This window comes from Balaenoptera ricei, chromosome 2 (assembly GCF_028023285.1).
Source record: "Balaenoptera ricei isolate mBalRic1 chromosome 2, mBalRic1.hap2, whole genome shotgun sequence".
NCBI classification, from domain to species: Eukaryota; Metazoa; Chordata; class Mammalia; order Artiodactyla; family Balaenopteridae; genus Balaenoptera; species Balaenoptera ricei.
Genome location: NC_082640.1, coordinates 154805997 through 154824817, shown reverse-complemented (window position 1 = coordinate 154824817; position 18821 = coordinate 154805997). Strand labels below are relative to the sequence as shown.

Sequence of the window (18821 nt, the reverse complement as noted above, 5' to 3'; positions counted from 1 at the left end):
ACAGATAAGACATGAAGCACAATGAATTTAAATAAGTCGCCTAATGCCACAGAGCTAGTAAGAGGCTGAGCCAGAATCCCAGGAATTCTAGTTTCTTAACCCAGCTCACAAGTTTGAGTTGGATGTTCATGTGAGAGGAATAGTGGAAGATTGGAGAAAATCACAAATTTTGCAACATATAGCTTCTCAAATCCAAGGGTGGCTCAGGTTGTCCACCCACACTTAGCATATGAAGGTTCTGTCATGTTAATTCCATATTCTACATCTCAGAGAAGTTGTGGCTGGCTATTTGGAAGGGGAGAAAAAAATCTCCCAAACCTTGAGCTGGCCAGAAGTGTTTGGAATTTTGGATGCACGTGAAGCGCAGCTCACCGTAGCACCACAGGGTTTATGGACCACACTGGGGAAAAGCCCTGGCAACACTGCCCAGAAATGGAACATCCCTAGTTGAGAAGAGGCCCCATCCAGGGAAAACTCTGATGGCTGGAGTGCGCACATGTAGATTGTAATTGGCCAGGGGCGCGGTGAGAGTTTCCAGACAGTCATCGGGAAAATGCTAAGGTGGCCATCAGCGTTTTCCACCGCCAGTTCATGGACCCTGGAGGAGTTTGTTGTCTTTCACGTTGTAGCTGTCTACCAGGCCCTGGATTAGTTTTCTACGGCTGCTGTAACAAATTACCACGAATGTAGTGGCTTAAAGCAATACAAATTTATTATCTTATAGTTCAGGAGGTCAAAAGTATGACACAGCTCTCGCTGTGTTAAAATCAAGATGTTGGAAGGGCAGTGTTCCTTTCTAGAGCTTCTAGGGGAAAATTCATTTTCTACCTTTTCCAGCTTTAAAAGGCTGCCACATTTCTTGGCTTGTGGCCCCCTTCCACCTTCAAAGCCAGCAACGGCCCGTCAAAATCTTTCTCATATCACATCACTCTGATTCTTCCCCTTCCCTCTTCCCCATTTAAGTACCCTGTGATTACATTGGGCCCACCTGTATAACCCAGGATGCTACTATTTTAAAGTCAACTGACTAGCAACCTTAATTTCAACTGCTTCCTTAATTCTCCCTTGCCATATAATATAACATATTCACAGGTTCCAGGGATTAGGACCGAGACATCTTTGTGAGGCCATTATTCTGCCTACCATAGGCCCCAAATGGAAAAGCTGAGAACCCCGATCATGGGCATTCACAGCCCAACTGAGAGCCTGCTAAGCAGTTGGCAGTCTCTGCTGCAAGCTGGAGAAGACTCACCGGGGGTCTACTTCAGAGAAAAGGTTGGGAAATCACATAAATGATGCTTAAAGAGCTACAGAAGCACCCATCTTCTTGAGAAGACTCAAACAACTCAAACTCCAGAGGGTCAATATTTCTACTCCCCGTAAGAACTTACATGTATCCAGAACATTTCTTAATCATGTGCTTTGGATCTGTTAGGTACACTTTTTTCAAAAGCAGCTTGAGCCTGTGGGCGTGTTTCGCCCGTCTCCCTTCTAGGGTACTGAGTGTAGTACTTGCAATGTGCTTATATTTCTTGGTCTTGACACAGCTCCTTCAGGAGTGTACATGAGTGAGGCCTCTAATTCCAACATCTACCGGGTTACCTGCTCAGGGTTTACCCCAGGCATACACTTTTAGTCTGCCCAGGCTGAAAAGGTTGGATTTTTAAATTTTAAGCATCTTAATATTATTATTATTATTTAATTTTTCAGTGCTTCGAAGCCATTCCAGGATCATGGCAGTAGCTTTCTCTGTTGGTCCATTATGAGCAGTGCTAATTCCCTGTGTGATCTTGGGCAGGTTACTTGACCTCTCCTTGTCTCAGTTTCCTCATGTGCACCATCAGGATAATAATAGCACCTACCTTACAGGGCTGGAGTAAGGAGTAGATGAGTGACCACACAAAGCCCTTAAACAGTGCATGGTACTTGGTAAAGCTGTGATACATCTTGGCTGTTATGATTATCAAAAGACCTAATAAGACGTGAACCTCTTCTCTTATAGTCAGAGAGCCAGCCGTTTTGATATCTCCAGAACACTGATATTCACACAATCTTGAGTGCAGCAGACACATTCCTAAGCAAAATTCCTTTTTGTATTGCTCTACAGGAATACTGTTCCCATAAGGGCTGTTTCTTATAGTCAAAGGGAAGCCTCAAGGCCCATTTCAAGTGGATGGATGACAGGCAGATGGAGAGCTGAGTAGCTATGCCAAGGCCAAGAGAAAGCTGCTCTTCTCAGCTTGGGATAGGGGCACAAATACAGCAGAGGAGGTTCTCTTGGGGCTCTCTGGTGCCCACAGTTTACCCGAATCCAAACTCAAAAGGAGAGCCTCCTAGGACAGTGTCATGTGGCCCTCATGGTCGGCCCAATCCTACTAATTCAAAAGGCCACCTGGACAATCTTTCTCAGGAACAGATCTTGGCCAAGACCATTCTAATCGAGCTTCAAACCTCTATGCCCCATCTTCACTTCCATCTCTGCACTTTGTGGCCCAGTGTTGAACACCACAGAATGGTCCTTGGGTTCTACAAAGAAGCATGAGTCCTCATGCTTCCCACACTACCCCAGGACCGCTTGCTGACCTCTGACCTCTGACCTCATGCCTGGTAGTCTGCTTTGCGGTAGTTACCCAGCCTACCTCCAGATGGCCAGATTCCACCACCAAGTCCAGAAGAGCTTCAGGGCTGGAGAATTTAAACCTCAAATGGCACAACGGCCACATAAATTCCTCAAATATGCACCCCAAAACAAAAGAGTCCCCGGGGATTCAGTTTCTCTCACTAAGTTTGAGCTGAGGGAAAAACATTTTAATGGCACATAAGGAAAGCTGTCAGAGAACTGTTTTGCTCAACATCAAATGCATTCCAGGCCTTATCTAATCAGGGAGTCTTCACAGCTGATGAAGAGGCCGTTCCTGCAAATTGTTTCCGAGCCAGGGAGAAGAGCCTTGATTTTAAATACAAAATAATGGTCCTTTTGGCACAGGCAAAGTCGGTTGGCATCTGGAGGTTTGGGGTGACCCCTGACCCTCTCCCACAGTTCCTCCTGAGTCCTGCTGCACAAAACTAAGCCATCCTCAAATCCCAGGCTCTAATTGGCTCTGGTTTGTTTTGCTTTTCTATTCTATCCAGAGCTTCAAAAGGCGCTTCCATAATTGTTTGAGGCATGAAAAAGGCAGGTTTCAGCTTTCCTAACTGGAATTGGAGGTAATTACTGTCTTGCCCACACGAGCCGGTACATGCTTCAGATCAGATGCTCCTGGGTTGTTTTATAAAGTGTAGCTTGGCCTCTGAGCCAGGAGAGGGAGGATGATGGAAACTTCCAAAGGCTTTGTTCCAGAGAGAGAAGAATCTGAACACCTCAGAAATGCCGAAGGGAGTTTCCATATTCTTCTGCAGTCACTGCAAGCTCTACCCAAGAGGTCTGGCCTGAAAAGACTGTGTCCTCGACCTCATTCTAGAAAATTCAGGAGACGTTTTTTGGTCCTCTCTCTTAAGAGACAGAAGCTGACACCTCACAGAACTCCCGTTTTGTTTGTAATCAGAAATTATGGGCTTGGCCTGGGCTGTCCTCCTGTAAAACCTCAGAACAGGGCCAAACTGAGCCAGGCATAGTACGAGCCGCCTCAGAGAACCCGACTGAGGTTCACTTTTGTACACTTAGGACAGCAAGCCCAAACACGGGGTCTCAGATTCACCTCCCTGAGTGTGGTCTGGGAAGCAAGACCCTATTTCAAATCTCAGCCTGCTGTCTCTGTGTCCACAGGCAGCTGACTCACATGGCAAATCCTCCATGCCTTCCCTATAGAATGAGGACAGTGACCCAACCTCAGAGGGTTGCTGTGACATCTAAACAAGGTCCACCTTGTGTAAAGTCCTGGAGATAGTACCTACACCATGGTGAGTGCTCAGTTAATGCTAGCTGTTATTAGCTAACGTAATCGTCAGGGGCATGGCCGTGGTGCCAAAGGATCCACTCTGCAAATGATGGAGCTTTTCAAGACTCTAGGGATTCAGGAATGGAGGAAGAAGCGAAACTGCTGCAGGAACAATGGAAGGAAGCTGGAGGGGAGCAGAGTGATACCCCCTCCCCAAATGCCTTCCTGCCCAAGGGCATTGCCTGAAACGTACGAGGTTTCCTGAAAGTGCACAGATTTGAGATTTAGTTGTGCCTTTGTTCAACGATATATCTCACTGAGAACTAGCTGGTTGAACAGCATTCACACATCCCTGTGAACTGGTTCACTCGCTTTCATCCTAACATCTACACACTTAGCGTCTCCAAGGGGCCAAGGAGCTTGGGACTGAGGAAGAAAGAGAAAATGATAGAGTCATGAAGCACTGCCCAGGACAAGGCTAGTTGTTCAGATTCTGGGAGTTCCAGTTTAATCCACTCACTGGCCCACAGACAGCCTGCCTGGCTCATGGGAAAAGAGGAGGTGGGAGTCACGTGTCCAGGGGGCCCTGAATTGCTTTTCTGACTTCTGTATTTGTGTGCCAACCACTCCTAAATGCAACTGACCGCTCTTTTCAAATGGCTTCCAGGACTCCTGCCTTCTCCTCTGCCTAAGAGAGCTCCATACGGGCAGCCCAGGGTGCAGGCCTCAGACCTCGCCTCTCCTTTTACACACCATTCCTAAATTGTCTCATCTGGGCCCTCTGATGAGGGCTCCACTCTGCTTCTGTGTTGCCAACTCCCCAGACAAGTGCTCTCCTGATTTGGGTATTCCGTTGCCTACTGGACAAGGTATAATCATATCTTTATTTTCATACTTTTTTGTATAGTATCTGTCTCTCAATAGACTGTAAACTTCATGAGCATGAGATACGTTCTATCTTCCACCTGTTCTTCCCTACACCCAGCCCAGTGCCTGACACATAGTAAGTCCTCACTAAATATTTGCTGAAGGGATGAGTGATTTCAAAGTGGAGATGAGGGCTTGGGTCAGGCAGAGAGTTTTTAGGCACAAGAAGGCCATAAAATCCAGCAAAAAATACTTGACATCACATCTTGTTTTCCTGAAGTAGGCTATTTGGCCACTTCTCCCTCCCACTTGATGAAGTTTCATATTTAATAAAAGCTCTGAACAGTTAGAACAAACATGTAGGCCCTGATCATGAACTTGATAAACTGCTTCGAACCTAAATGCCTGATATGGGGAGTGCCTAAATTATACTCATCAACATGGTCGACTCTCAATTTTCCATTCCAGTGGATAATCTAATAGCCAATAATCTAATAGTCTGTAATTTAATAGTTTATAACCTTGAAAGTCTTACATGTGGCTTTGGATTATGTTTCTGAATTTGCATCAGGATATAAGGAACTCTGATGGTTTAGAAAATCACAATAATTTGAGCTCAGATGTCCAATGTCACCGTCCCAGTTGCCTATTAAGGACACCTCTCGGCTCCAACCACATGCAGAAAAAATACTGCATTGGGCTTGGGAGGAAAATGCGTTGGTTTTTTTGGTCATCAGAATTGGGGTCCAAACTTCAGCCCTTCCACTTTACCAGCTCTGTTTTCATGTGACCTGGTCTGGTCTCTGCTTTCTCATCAATACCTACCTCCAAGAACTGTTAGGAAATGCAGTCAAGTTCTCAGAGAAAATTAATCTGAACTATTCCCTCAGGTAGATGCAAAACAGGTCAAAAGCAGAGTTGGGCCCTCTACAAAGTTTCTGTTTCACATCTGAGGAAAGAAAGATTTCTCTTTTCTTCTCTTTTTCGTTCTTCTTTAAAGGACCTTCTCTTTTAGGCCCAGTGGGCTAAAGTAAACAAGGTCCTTGCTTTATAAGTCATATCTGGAAAGCTCTTGCTAACACCTGTACAAATCTGGAAGAAAAACACTGTCCTAGGCAATCTAATACGGAAACTGACTGTGGGCCCTGCCTGGGCTCCTCTGCGTAGGTAGGGCATCCACTGACCCTATCGATGGTATGAATTGTGTGACTTTCTTCATGTTAATGCATATGTCTGGGCATTTGCTCATGTTGTCTTGGGTCCAAGTCTCAAGGTTAGAATGTGGAGACATCCTGAGATCCAAGGCAGAACCAGTCATGTTGTCAGTGGGTAGATGGGACCCCAGAGTTCCCAATTCCTTTTCCTGTCATGAAGTTTATATCTCGAGGGAAAACAGCTGTCCATGTGCAGGCCAACTGGGACTGAAGCCAGCTGTTCCTTCCAGATGCCAAAAGCCAGATGGACACCCACTCTTCTTTCCCACTCCCTAAGCCTGAAGTCTCAAACTTTATCGAATTTATTAATAACCTCGCTAAAAATGCATTTCCCCAGGCTCCCCTTCCAGAGAATCTGATTCAGTTAGTTCAGGTTGGCCAGGAAATCTGCATTTGAAATAACAATACCCCCACCCCTACCTTCTTTTCTCCCTAGGAAATTCAGATATAATTGCTCTGAGAATCATACCTTGAACAGCAATCTCTACAGTGAAGGCTGGTAAATGTGCTGGTGAATGTTTAACAACTAGTCTTGGAGGGGAGAAAGTCTGGATTGTAGCCTGTTGATTTCTGTGATGTAAATATCCCCATCATGGTCAATTCAAGCTACCAACATGACATCCTGATTTTGAAGATGGGAAAAGGTATGTGTAATCAATCCTTACAAGCTCACAGGAACTGCTTCCAGCAGGCCACTGGATGGAAGCCTCTGGATGCCTCTGAACGGTGGTTCCTGGGCTCTGGCATAGAAAGGTCACTGTTCAGCCCACGATGTCATATCTCTTAGTTTAGTTTTGTTTTTCCCTAAATCCCTAGCTCTTTGAATGGTTTGTTTTAGTGACTGGTTCCCAGAGACCTCTAGGGGTTCCAAAGCAGAAAGAGAGGAAAGGGAGAGGGAAAGAGCTCCAGGAAAGAAATCGCAATTAGTGTGGGATGCTGGCCTCAGCCACACTGACAACCTTGTTCAACCCAGCTTTCAGCGGGGGAGGAGCTTCTCAAACACCTGCTTCTGCCTTCGTTTGATAAGCTTTCTGGTCGACTCACATAAACCTGATCTGCTGACCTGGGGGATGATGAAAAGGCTGAGTGTTGGGGACCTGAGGGGATGAAAGGGGCTGGGGGAGGACCATGAGGTGGTCATATGACCCGGGGTCACCAGAGGCTTAAGGCTTCCCCTCTGTCGCCCTGGCTCTGGCCCCGTGTTGGAAGGTTTTGGTGATTTCCTCCCGCCCCCGACTAGGCGAACAGATGTGGAAAGGTCTCCAATTCCCAGGGCTCCGGACACAACTGCTCGTTGTTTCTCACCCGCAGACAGGGCCTGCGATCACAGACAGAACAGCTACACAATCACTCACCAAAGAGCTGAGCCCAGTCAGGTGCGGGTTCAAACCTACTCTGCACGTCTGCAGCAAAAAGCTGAACTGAAACAGACTGAAAAATAACCCCATCCCTCCCTGTCTTGCTCTAAGTCCACTTTGTAGGAATGCTGAGGACTTCGGGAGAGGCAAGGCCAACAGCTCTTCCACGATGATAAACATCCTCATGGATGCCGTGACCTTTTGAACAAATGCAGCGTCTCGGGCCTGCTGCTTCTCTCATCCTGATCGCCGCAGTACTGACAGAGTGAGTGAGCCCTCTATCCACTTCAGGCTTGGAGCTTGAAGGACCCCACTACTCTGAAAAGGATGCCTTCTGCAGTCCACTGAGCTTTCACTGCTCATTGGATGAAAGGGAGAGAAGAAAAGTGTTATAAAGGAAGGGGTGCAGACGTTAGCTTCCTTGTTTACCTTAATTATACCACCCTGATCATCCGAGGAATTTCTCAGAACCTAGCTTCCTCCCCCATCCACATACCTTTCATAAGTGGGGCAAACAGAAGCATAAAAATACCCTAACCTCCCTTGTATAAAGAACCTGTCTCATCTAGTCCATCCACAAGAATAAGCCGGTATCTAACAAGCCAAGGTTTCTAGCTTATGCAACAAATGGTGGCCATTACAACCTGACACAAACACCTGGTACATGCATGTATTAGCATGTAGCACATTCACCTACAAACGCTGGAAGTGATGGAATGGCACCCATTTCCCTAAAGCAATGGGTCTCAAAGTGAGTTCTATGGACCCCTGGGGTCCCTGAGACCCTAAGAAGGTATCTGCAAGGTCAAAACTATTTCCATAATTCCAAGATGTTATTTGCCTGCTTCACTGTGTTGACATTTGGGTAAAATTGTCATATTCTTCACTGCCGCAAAGTCTCAGGACAGAAAAAAAAAAAAAAGAGGAAACCAGTTTCACTTAAGCATGTCCAAGATGAAGCAGTAAAAATTATTAATTATATGAAATCTTGCCCAAAGTCCACGTCTTTTGACTATTGTGTGTGGCAAATTGGAAAGCAAGCATAACGCACTTCTGGTGCATCCTGAGGTACAATGGTTGTTTGGAGAAAAAGCATTTGTGAGAGTGTCTAAGTTGTGAGCTGAACTAGCCACTTTCATGAAACACCATGTTTACTCGAAAGGACCAAATTACCATGGTTATTCAGACTTCGTTATTGGAGACATTTTCTCCAAAATGAACAAGCTGAACCTGTCACTTCAAGAGAGATAATTGACAGTGCCTGTTGTCAAAATAAAAGCTTTCAGGCAAAAATTAGAATTTCTGAAAACTTGTATCTGTCACAGTGAGCTTAACACCTTCTCAATACTTAGAGACGTTTCTGACGAGATCAGTGGTGATATTAACAAATGTGAATTTTTAGTTTTCATCATGAAATAGATCAAATTCAGATCCGCATAACTTAGTGAAGCAATATTTTCCAAATGACCATGCATGGTATTACAAAATCATGCATGGGCAAAAGATCCATTCAGTGCAGCACAGACCAAACAGATTTTAATCTAACTAAGTACAAAGAGTTCATTGAGACAGTTTCAGATTCCACATTGCAACTAACCTTTAATAAACGACCATTTATCGAGTTCTGGTATAGTGTAAAGAAGAATATACACAATTATCTAAAAAGGCTATTAAAAAATATTCCTCCCTTTTCCAGCTATGTATCCATTTGACGCTGGGTTTCCTTCATAAACTTCAACCAAAACAACGTTATCACAGCTGATTGAATGCAGAAGTAGATATGAGAATCCAGCTGTCTTCTATTAAGCCAGACATTAAAGAGATTTGCAAAAATGTAAAACACTGTCATTCTTCTCATTAAAGTTTGTTCTCTTTTGTTTTGGAAAACACAGTTGTTTTTACAGTAAGACTGTGTTATTTTAAACTTTTAAACAAATTAACAAAGTTATCAATTTTTATGAATTAATAAATGTGAATTTGTTCATATAAACATATATTAAATGGATGAACAAATAATTATTAAATAGTTTTCTGTTTTAATTTTTAATATGGTAAATGATTTAAATATCTATCACTGCATAGCAAAATACTCCCAAACCTAGTGGCTTAAAACAATAGTCACTAAACGGATAAAGAAGATGTGGTACCTATATATGCTGGAATACTACTCAGCCATAAAAAAGAATGAAATATTGCCATTTGCATCAACATGGATGGACCTAGAGATTATCATACTAAGTGAAATAAGTCAGACAGAGAAAGACAAATGCCACATGATATCACTTATGTGTGGAATCTAAAATATGATACAAATGAACTTATCTACAAAACAGAAACAGACCCACAGACATAGAGAACAGATGAAGATGGTTCCCAAGAGGAAGGAGGGGTGGGAGAGGGATGGATTGGGAGTTTGGGATTAGCAGATACAATGCTATATATAGCATATATATATATAGAATGGATAAACAACAAGGTCCTACTGTATAGCACAGGGAACTATGTTCAACATCCTGTGATAAACCGTAATGGAAAAGAATATGAAAAAGAATGTGTATATGTGTATAAGTGAATCACTTTGCTGTACAGCAGAAATTAAATACAACATTGTAAATCAACTATACTTCAATAAAATAAATTTAAAAAAAACCACACACAATCATCACTTGTTACCCCTCAGAGTTGCTGTGGATGAGGAGTTCAGGAGTGGCTTGCCTGGGCTGTTCTGGCTCAGGGTCTCTCAGGAGGTTGTAGCCTTAAGGCTTGACTAGGGCTGGAACATCTGCTTCCAAGGTGGCTGCTCACAAGCCTGGCCAGCTGTGCTGGCTCCTGAGAAGGGCCTCAGTTCCTCTTCGCGTAGGTCTCTCCCAGTGAACTCAGAATATGGTGACCGGCTTTCTCTAGAGTGAACAGTGGAAGAGACCAAGTAGAAACCTGTAGTCCCTTTTAAGGCCTAACCTCTGAAATCACACATCCTCACTTCTGCCATTTTCTGTCTGCACATAGACCAGCCCTGAATCAACACACAGGGCCATGAATACTGGGAGGTAAGGATCACTGGGGGCTATCCTGGAGGCTGACTACCCCGGGATTTATCAACAGATACAGCCACGTAAACAGAGGCTTTTGGGGGTCCTCAACAAGTTTTAAGAGTATGAAGGAGTCCCAAAGACCAAAACATGAGAGCTGAGAGCCTCAAGGAATTGATCCACATCTTAAAAGGGTAAAGAGTCTTTACTGATTCTTCTTCTCGTTCTCCTCCTTCTCCTTCCCTTCCCTCTCCTTCTCCTTCTCCTTCTTCTTTGTCTCCTTACTCATAGTCATACCATCATTTAGGCAACTTCTTGCTCACTTATGCTCCATGAGCTTGGGGACAGTTCCTTCTAGCTCCGTTTCTTCTGAACTTGAACTTATCGGGGGCTCCCTTATGAGTTTAACCCTCCCTGTAGCCTTGGCCTGTTGGATTGTTGCCTGGCAACGCTTGAGGCTCACGTCAGCTCTAGTCCTTCTCTGATCAGGTTCCCTGAACGGCTCATGTCTCCAAGAGGGGGTCAGGTGGGAGAAGAAGAGCAGCTCTGGGCCAAGTGCCTAGAGGCACTGGAGAGACAGCAGTGAGCTGCACAGGCCAGGGTCCCTGCCCTCGTGGAGACGACAATTCTAGAAGTGAGGAGATAGCAAAACAATAAATACAACCAACACCAAAATGATGTACATTCGGCTCTCTGCGGAAGAGAAACCTGCAAATATGTAGATTTCGGTATCTGTGAGGGCTCCTGGAGGGGTGACTGTTGTATGTTAGAAAGTGCTAAGTGTTAAGGGGGAAAAGGCAGAGTCAGGTCAAGGGGAGCGGGAGTGCAAGGGGCGATGGGGAGAGCTTGAGATGAGCTAGGTGATTGGGGGGAGCCTCAATGAGAAGGTGACATTTTAGTGAAGACTTGAAGAGGTGAGGGAACAGCTGCAGCAAAGGCCCCAATGTGGACACATATCTGGTGTGTTTGAAGGAAGCAAGGAGGCCAGGGTGATTGGAGATGAATCAGGGAGGGGGAGAGGGGAGGGCGGAAAGGTCAGCGTCAACAGGGGCGAGATCCTTCAGGGCTCCGATGGCCACTGGAAGGACTTTGGCTTTTTACTCTGGATGAGATGGGAGTCATTGTGAGCCATTTGGGGGTTTGAGGCAGAGTATGTTGAGAGTACGCTGGTAGGGCAAGTAGAAGTAGGGGGACTAGTTAGTGGGAAGTGGAAAGAGGGAGCCTGGTAGGAGGTTATCACAGTTGACCAGGGAAGAGATGGTGGTGGCTTGGGCCAGGAGGCCGGCAGAGAAGATGGTGACAATTGGGTGGATTCTGGATAGGTTTTGCAAGTAGAGACAATAGGATGCCCCAGCACCTTGGAAGTGGGGTGTGAGAGAAAGTCGGGGATCAAGTATGACTCCATTTAGGTTTGGGGACTTAAATAGCCTGAGGGTTGCTATCACTTGAGAAGAGAAAGTTGCAGGTGGAACAGCTTGCAGGGAGGAGATTTACAAAGTTCCACTGGACACATTAAGTCTACGCTCTTCCCTGAGTTTTCTGTAAAAGCCCAGCTGCGCCTGATGCCCCGGGTCCCTAAGAGCAGAGGTTTCTGACTGCCTGTACAGGCCGGTCTCCTGCCTGCCTTACAGAAGACAGTAAAGAAAATCACTCACTGTGTGCAATTTAATTTAAAAGAGTGGGAGAATGTTGTTCTTGAGCCTCTCACTCTTTTTTTTCTTTGTCTTTCTGATCGGAAATGAAAGAAAACAGCCAGGGGAGATAGGATCTCAGGTCTCAAAATCCTAGCAGGTAATTTGGGAGTTGAAAACAAATCTCCCCTGAAATGTATTAAGCAGGTGAAGGGGATTCCAGCTTCAACTCTTAAACTGCACCTTCTGCTGGCCTGGCAAATAACTTCCTTCCAGCCCCAGGCAAATCCACTTCCACCCACCAAATGCCTGCAGTTAATAAACGTTAAACAACAACAAAGCCCCGAAGTAGAAAGAGGAAGACTGATTGGAGGCCAAGATACCAGAAGGGCTGCTTGAGAGCCTCTCCCTGAGGGCTGCACCCAGAGAAGGAACATTCAGGCAAAGGAAGCAGGGGCCCAGGGCTGGGGGACCCAAGACATGACTGCTTGCAGAACACCAGAGCAGGGGACTATCTGACTTGAGTCACAATGATTACATTTCTTGAGCAGACTTGCCCACTTGTTTCATTAGAACTTCATACCACTAACCGTGCTCAAACCCTTCAAGGTGCTAAAGGATGCTAAACTCTCCAGCATCCATTACTGAGCCACGATCTAAGTCATGCTTCCTGCTAAGCACGGCAGGACTGGAGATTCCAAACTCGGGTCTAGATAAGTCAGCTGAGGGTTGGCGAGGATGTTCTCAGAGGTCCAGGGAGAGCTAAGAAAAATAAGGATTATGTTAGGCTGTGAGAAATTCACCCAGCATTACTTATTATTCCCATTTTAAAGATCAGAAAACTGAGGCTCAGAGAGGTTGAGTGGCCCCACAGCTGGTCAGCAGCCGAGCCAGGACAGGGATCCATACAGTAAATCATGGTGACTGTCATTTGCTGGGTACCTATAAGACAGGAGAAGTACCCTGTGCTTTGTGCGTGTTAACATGTTCGTTTCTCATGGGTTACTTCCTTTTCAAAGAAGTGAAACTGTCCAATAGAACTTCCTGCCATGACAGAAATGTTCTATGTCTGCACTGCCCAGTACCATGATAGTCACCCGCTCCATGTGGCTACTGAGCACTTGAAGTGTGCAGAGTGGGACTAAGGAACTGAATTTTAAATTTTATTTCATTTTAATTGATTTAAATTTAAATAGCCACATGTGGCTGGTGGCTACTCTATTGCACAGTGCCATTGTAGGAGCTTCAGTAGCATTTCCAAAAGCTTGTTAAGCAGTGAGGCAAGGGTTGCATCCCAGGGCTGACTGAACCCAAAGTCCATGCCTTTTCCTTCTTCCCTCTGCTCCCAGTAAAGTGGCCCACATTTTGCAAAGTGAAGGGCTTGGGAATGAAACCGACCAGACAGTATACAGTGAGCCAGAAATAAAGCCAGATCCCCTAAAGGCCAGGTCTGTGTTTGAGCCTGCTTCCTCTGAAGGCATCCAGAGGTCTCAACAGGCAGCCCAACTCCCCAGCTGGGGGCTCTTGAGACCCAGTATCAGCAATTTCCCAGAGCCTACCAGTGGTAACCTGGTTGACTGAGGGTTCTATGACTCACGGGTCCCAACCCTACTATTTAAACAGCAGCATTTCCTTTTTTGGGGCTTAAGACTATTTGGTAGAGAGGTAGTGAGCTCCCAGGCCCAGCCTCCCCCTGTCAAAACATGTAGCCCTCAAAAAGGTTTCCACTTCAGGTACCGCCCATGAGGTACAGCTACCACCTGCCAGGGGTCTGAGTGCAAACGTTTAACCTGAGCTGAGCCATCATTGCTTTGTCAGCTTCTCTATGGCTCTCTGATGTGCATCTCTGCCCCATCACTCTCCTGCTGCAAATATGCTCCAGGATGCTCAGAACGCAAGTGAAGTCTTCCTTCCCTGACCTGGACTCTGCTTACTTCTCCAACCTTATGCACCCTTGTTGTCCCCATTGCTCACTCTGCTCCAATCTTGACTTCCTTGCTGTTCCCAATACATCAGACTGGTCCCTGTCCCAGGCCTTTGCATTTATTGTTCCTTCTACTTAGAATGCTCTTCATTCAACCCTTGCCCAAATGTCAGTTCTTCAGAGAGGTCTTCCTGACTCCATTGTGTGTAAAAGTGTCCCCCTCACCCATATATCTCTTTATCGTGCTTTACTTTTTTCAAGGCACTTATCACTAGTTGATGTATGTGTGTGTGTGTGTGTGTGTGTGTATATATATATATATATATATATATATATATATAGTTGGTTTGCTTATTGTCTGTTGCTCCCACTAAAATGTAAACAGAGTAAGGAGGGACATTGTCTTTTTTCACTCTATATCTCCAGCGTCTAGAATGGAGTCTGGCACATACTTGCTCACTGAATATTTGTCGAATGAACCAATGAGTCAATGAATGAATGCATACATGACTGCTCAAGGCGAGTGTGAGGGGGTGGGGAGGGATGGGTAGCCTCAGGCTTGGCTCGCTCTACACAGATCAGCGTGTCCATGATTTGGATGCTACACCATGAGAAACAAAGAGATTTGTTGGTTTAATTTCTTTTGCCTTGGGAAAGTTAAAGATCACAGATAATCCAGAACTCAGTGCAAAGTTCTCTGATTTATAGTCGAGGAATTATTCACACAGAGGTAAACAAGAGCAAAGGACTGGCAAGCGAACTGTAGGAGAATGATGGGGAACAGACTGAGGGACCCCTACAATCTGTACTCCTTCAACTGGCCTGGGTTCCCAACAGCACTGGCTCAAACTTGGATCCAGAGAATCCCTGACAATTGTCACTCCCAGAATCCTTTGGGCCGGTCACCCAAGTGGTGACTGCAAGTGAAGACATCCTGGTTAAGTCCATCCTTACGTGAACGTAACGTCATCAGGCCATCTAAGAGGCACACCCAGAACGGCAGGTGTTTCCCAAGGATGCCCAGTCTCACAAAGTTCTCCTAAAACTTGAACTTGGGGGCGGGGGGGAGATTTTCCTTTCCTTCTTTAATGTATTCCACAGAAATGGACCTCTTTTATTCCATCTCAGAAAATTCAAAGAAGCAAAATTACCAGCACCTAGAAGTGTCTGACACATAGGAGGTAATCAATAAACATTGAATGAATGAACAAAAATGTCTAGGCAAAGGGGAACTGTGGCTTGGTAAGGAATGGTAGAGTTGAGCAAACCCTGACATACAGAAACCATGGGCTGGACCCCCTACTCTGGCTTCAGGCCTCAGTTTCCCTATTTATAAAACGAAGTTCTGGGCTGGCTGGACTCGAATTCCCCTCCCAGCTCTGACACTCTGTAATTCTCTGAACACGTCTTCATAGCTTTCTTGTGGACTAGGTCTTACTACTTGTGTCCTACTGAAAGCCAGGCCTACTGCTCTGGAGACCACCCATTGTTTTTAATCACCAGAGGTTATTTAATAGCAATTCTCCCAGAATATTTTTCATGTCCTCCACGAAAGAACGTTCTGGAAGGTAGCCATCATCAAAATAGGAAGTAAAGCCAGGCTGGGGTTCCATTTATCAGATAACGCAGGCTTAACCAAAGTTCCTGTTGCCCCATATGGTGATTCTGGGAGCTTGACCAGGTTTCAGAGGTTTTATACTCAGAGAAGTAAGAAATCATCTCTGTGGCTTGTGGGATTTGGTACCTATTTCCCTCCTTTCCGAAGCTCAGGGCTGTGGGTACCAAGTGAAGGCTCTGGTGACTCTCCTCTCCTCCTCTCAGGGCCTCAGTGCAGCGGTCCAGTGCCCGAGAGCCCCCTCCTGGAGGGGCATACTCAGAACGCACCCCACTGGCCCGAATCAGTCCCCTGTCCACTGCAGTGCTTTATTTTAAGCCACATGTGAATTTCACCATTTCCTTCCACTCTCAGAACTGTCCCAAAGCACCAGCCAGCCCTAAGGAATTCAGACTCCTTCTCTACCTTTGCAACTCTGTTCACAGCCTTGATGTACCAAGAGGAAAAAGAACGCTGGACCGAGAGTCTGAGAGCAGGAGTCCAGCAGGAGGCATCTCTCTAGGCCTCAGTTTCCTCAGATGCGAGGTCAGGATGGGGTGCTGGCCGGGGGCCCTGCCTCTTCCAGCCTCGTGATCCCCACCACCCCTACCCGGCACCACCCCACACCGGCCCAGAGGCAGAGCCAGCTCTTTCCCATGAGGGAGGCACAGCTTGTACGTTATGCAACTTCTAGAAAGGCAGGGGCTCTTCTTTTTCTTTTCCTTTTTACTCTAGGAAGAGAGAAACAGTTTTATGATCCCAGTAACCAATAAACATAATGAAAATCATGGTAGCCATCAGCCTAATAAAACCCGAGGCAAAAGCCTCCACATTCTCAAACAAGACCCTGGGAATTCAAAGCTCTCTGAAGCCATAAGTGGCCAGGGCCTTGCTGAAGGCCTCGGGATGCTGGCTGATGGCTGATGAAAGGATTTTAACGCGCCACTGAAATTCTCTTTTCCAAAATAACCACTTTGAAACCTGTTAATTACAGACACACAACCAGCCCCGGTCCCCCAACAGGACCCGGGGCTGCACCAGGGAGAGCCCAGCTCCAAGGCTGCTGGCTTCCATGGTGCTACACATGCTTTGTGTTGGGTGAATTAGCTTCAGGAAGAGAATCCAAATTAATTAAAACCACATGGCCACTCCCCTCACCCCTAGCCTCCTACCCCACCTCCTTCCCCTGGAGACAGAGGCCAGTTCAGTCTAATTTGGTCCAGTGTTTTTGTTTCCTAAAATCTGTCTTGGGCTCTGGGCCATTAATAGGTTGCAGCTGATTTTAATCTACATGAATCAGAGACCTCGCTTCTTGGGCTTTAAGGAGATTACAAATTGTGTGTCCCGCAAACGGGATGGAAAGGAAAGGCCCTGGGTGGGGAGGGGGGAGGGGAACAGATCCTGGAAGGCTCACAAACTCTGCTCTCCATTAAGCGGGTGGGTTTGAATGAGCCTGTGATCTGTCAAAGCTGGGGGAGGGGAGTGAAGAGGAGGTGAGGGTCTTGCCACTGTGACCCCATGGCAGGAACACAGAACCTGGGCCTGTGAAAACAGTTAAAATCAAAGATCTGGATGGACAGAGAGGTCCCTACTCACCTATCTTCAACAAATTAATTTCCCAAGGTTTTGCTGGGCACCTAGCATGAGCTAAAGCAGGGGTCAGCAAACTACAGCCCACGGGCCAGATTGGGTCCACAGTCTGATTGTGTAAATAAAGTTTTATTGGAAGACAGCCATGCCCACTTGTTTACATATTTTCTATGGCTTCTTTAGTAATTGTAGCAGAGATGCTAGGACCTGTAAAGCCGAAGATATTTACTATGTGTCCCTCATAGTAAAGGTTTGCTGACCCCTCACCTAGAGAACTACTGGGCAACCATTCCACTCACATGACAAAAGAGGACAGATTTAGGATCCACTCAACGGCCACATCATACCAAGCTCTAGGCTCCTTCCAAACATCACTCTTTTTTTTAAAATAATTTTATTAATTAATTAATTAATTTATTTTTGGCTGTGTTGGGTCCTCATTGCTGGCTCTAGAGCACAGGCTCAGTAGACGTGGCACACGGGCTTAGTTGCTCCGCGGCATGTGGGATCTTCCCAGACCAGGGCTCGAACCCGTGTCCCCTGCGTTGGCAGGCGTATTCTTAACCACTGCGCCACCAGGGAAGCCCCCCAAACATCACTCTTTAGGGAAGTGTCTTTATGCTCAATTAACCAATGGCAACAGAGAACTTGGCCAACTATCTTGCCACTCCGTTATGGGTTCAAGTACTTGCCCTGACAACCCTATACTCCCATTTCGCAAATGAACACACTTCCAGCCAAGGAAGGATGTCTCCCCAGGCTGCAGTGGCAGTGGCCTGGAACACCCCTCCCCCTCCCCCTTCTCCTCCTCTTCTGGGAGGTGGTTATGTTGGGCCTTGAACAGAATCACAGCTCAACAGAGTGCCACACTAGCTTGCACAGAATGTCAACTCTATGTAAAGACCACCCCGCCACCCCCAGCAAACAGGAGCTGAGAGTTCCTGCAAAGGATAACGGTCTGCACCTCACGTCTCCATCTCCACTGCTGTCCCCAGGTCCCTCTTCCTTGGCAAGCTTCTCCCTGAACTTTAGGTAGTGCCTCAAAGGAGTGTAGAATTCGCTGAGGAGTCATGGGTCCCAATCCTTAGGGTCCTGCTATTGTTCAGAGGTCTCCCAGTTCACTAGAAATTGTGAACTGCCTGAGGATGACAGAAGGGCACCAGCTGAGCAGGGATGAAGTATAAAGCAAACTCCTACCATCACAAACAACTGCAGTCCTGTGCTGGACCAGGGCAAAACCTGGGAAATGCTCCCATCAGCATCTTTGGGTCCCACCATCATAGGGACTCTGTGCTCAGAAATAGCCTTAAGCAGGGCTCAGACCTTGGCCTGGAAGAGGATAAGGCACAGCTCCTCCGGTTTCTATCCCGCAGTGAGCCTCCTAGCACATTCCCTGGTTGGTACTTTTCACTTCCACCAGCACCAAGGGTTGTGGATATAACCCTCAAAGCTCTGTTTTGCCTAGACTTGGTCTCTTGATAGGATTGGGCTCTCTGCTCCATGGAACCCAACAGCCAGGAGATTTTTGCTCCTGCTTCCCTGAGTCTAGACTACAGGAAGAGCAGAGGCTCATGACTGACACATGGGCACATCAGGAACTCATGCAGGTCTTCAGGACACCTGATCTAGCAAGGTCCTGAGCTGGGTTGATGAGCGATATTGGCTCTGTTGTCTCTGGTAATGGCTTCATGGCCCTTAAACAGAAAGGAACGCACCATGGTTAATTAGCAGTCACT

The 18821-nt window shown here is 46.3% G+C and overlaps 1 protein-coding gene across 8 annotated transcripts in view; it reads right to left on the bottom strand.

Moving 5' to 3' along the window:
* Positions 1-18821, bottom strand: part of RAD51B (RAD51 paralog B) — a 720881-nt gene that overhangs the window by 60408 nt on the left and 641652 nt on the right. For 5 of the 8 annotated variants that reach the window (XR_009500950.1, XR_009500951.1, XR_009500945.1 and 2 more), the window contains one exon: positions 18050-18224. The exons of 1 other annotated variant lie outside the window; for it this stretch is intronic. The gene's annotated coding sequence lies outside the window, so the exon portion shown is untranslated. Of the gene's footprint in view, positions 1-9494; positions 10218-12659; positions 12740-18049; positions 18225-18821 lie in introns of those variants that run through there. 2 more of the 8 variants (XR_009500948.1, XR_009500946.1) reach the window with 2 other exon arrangements.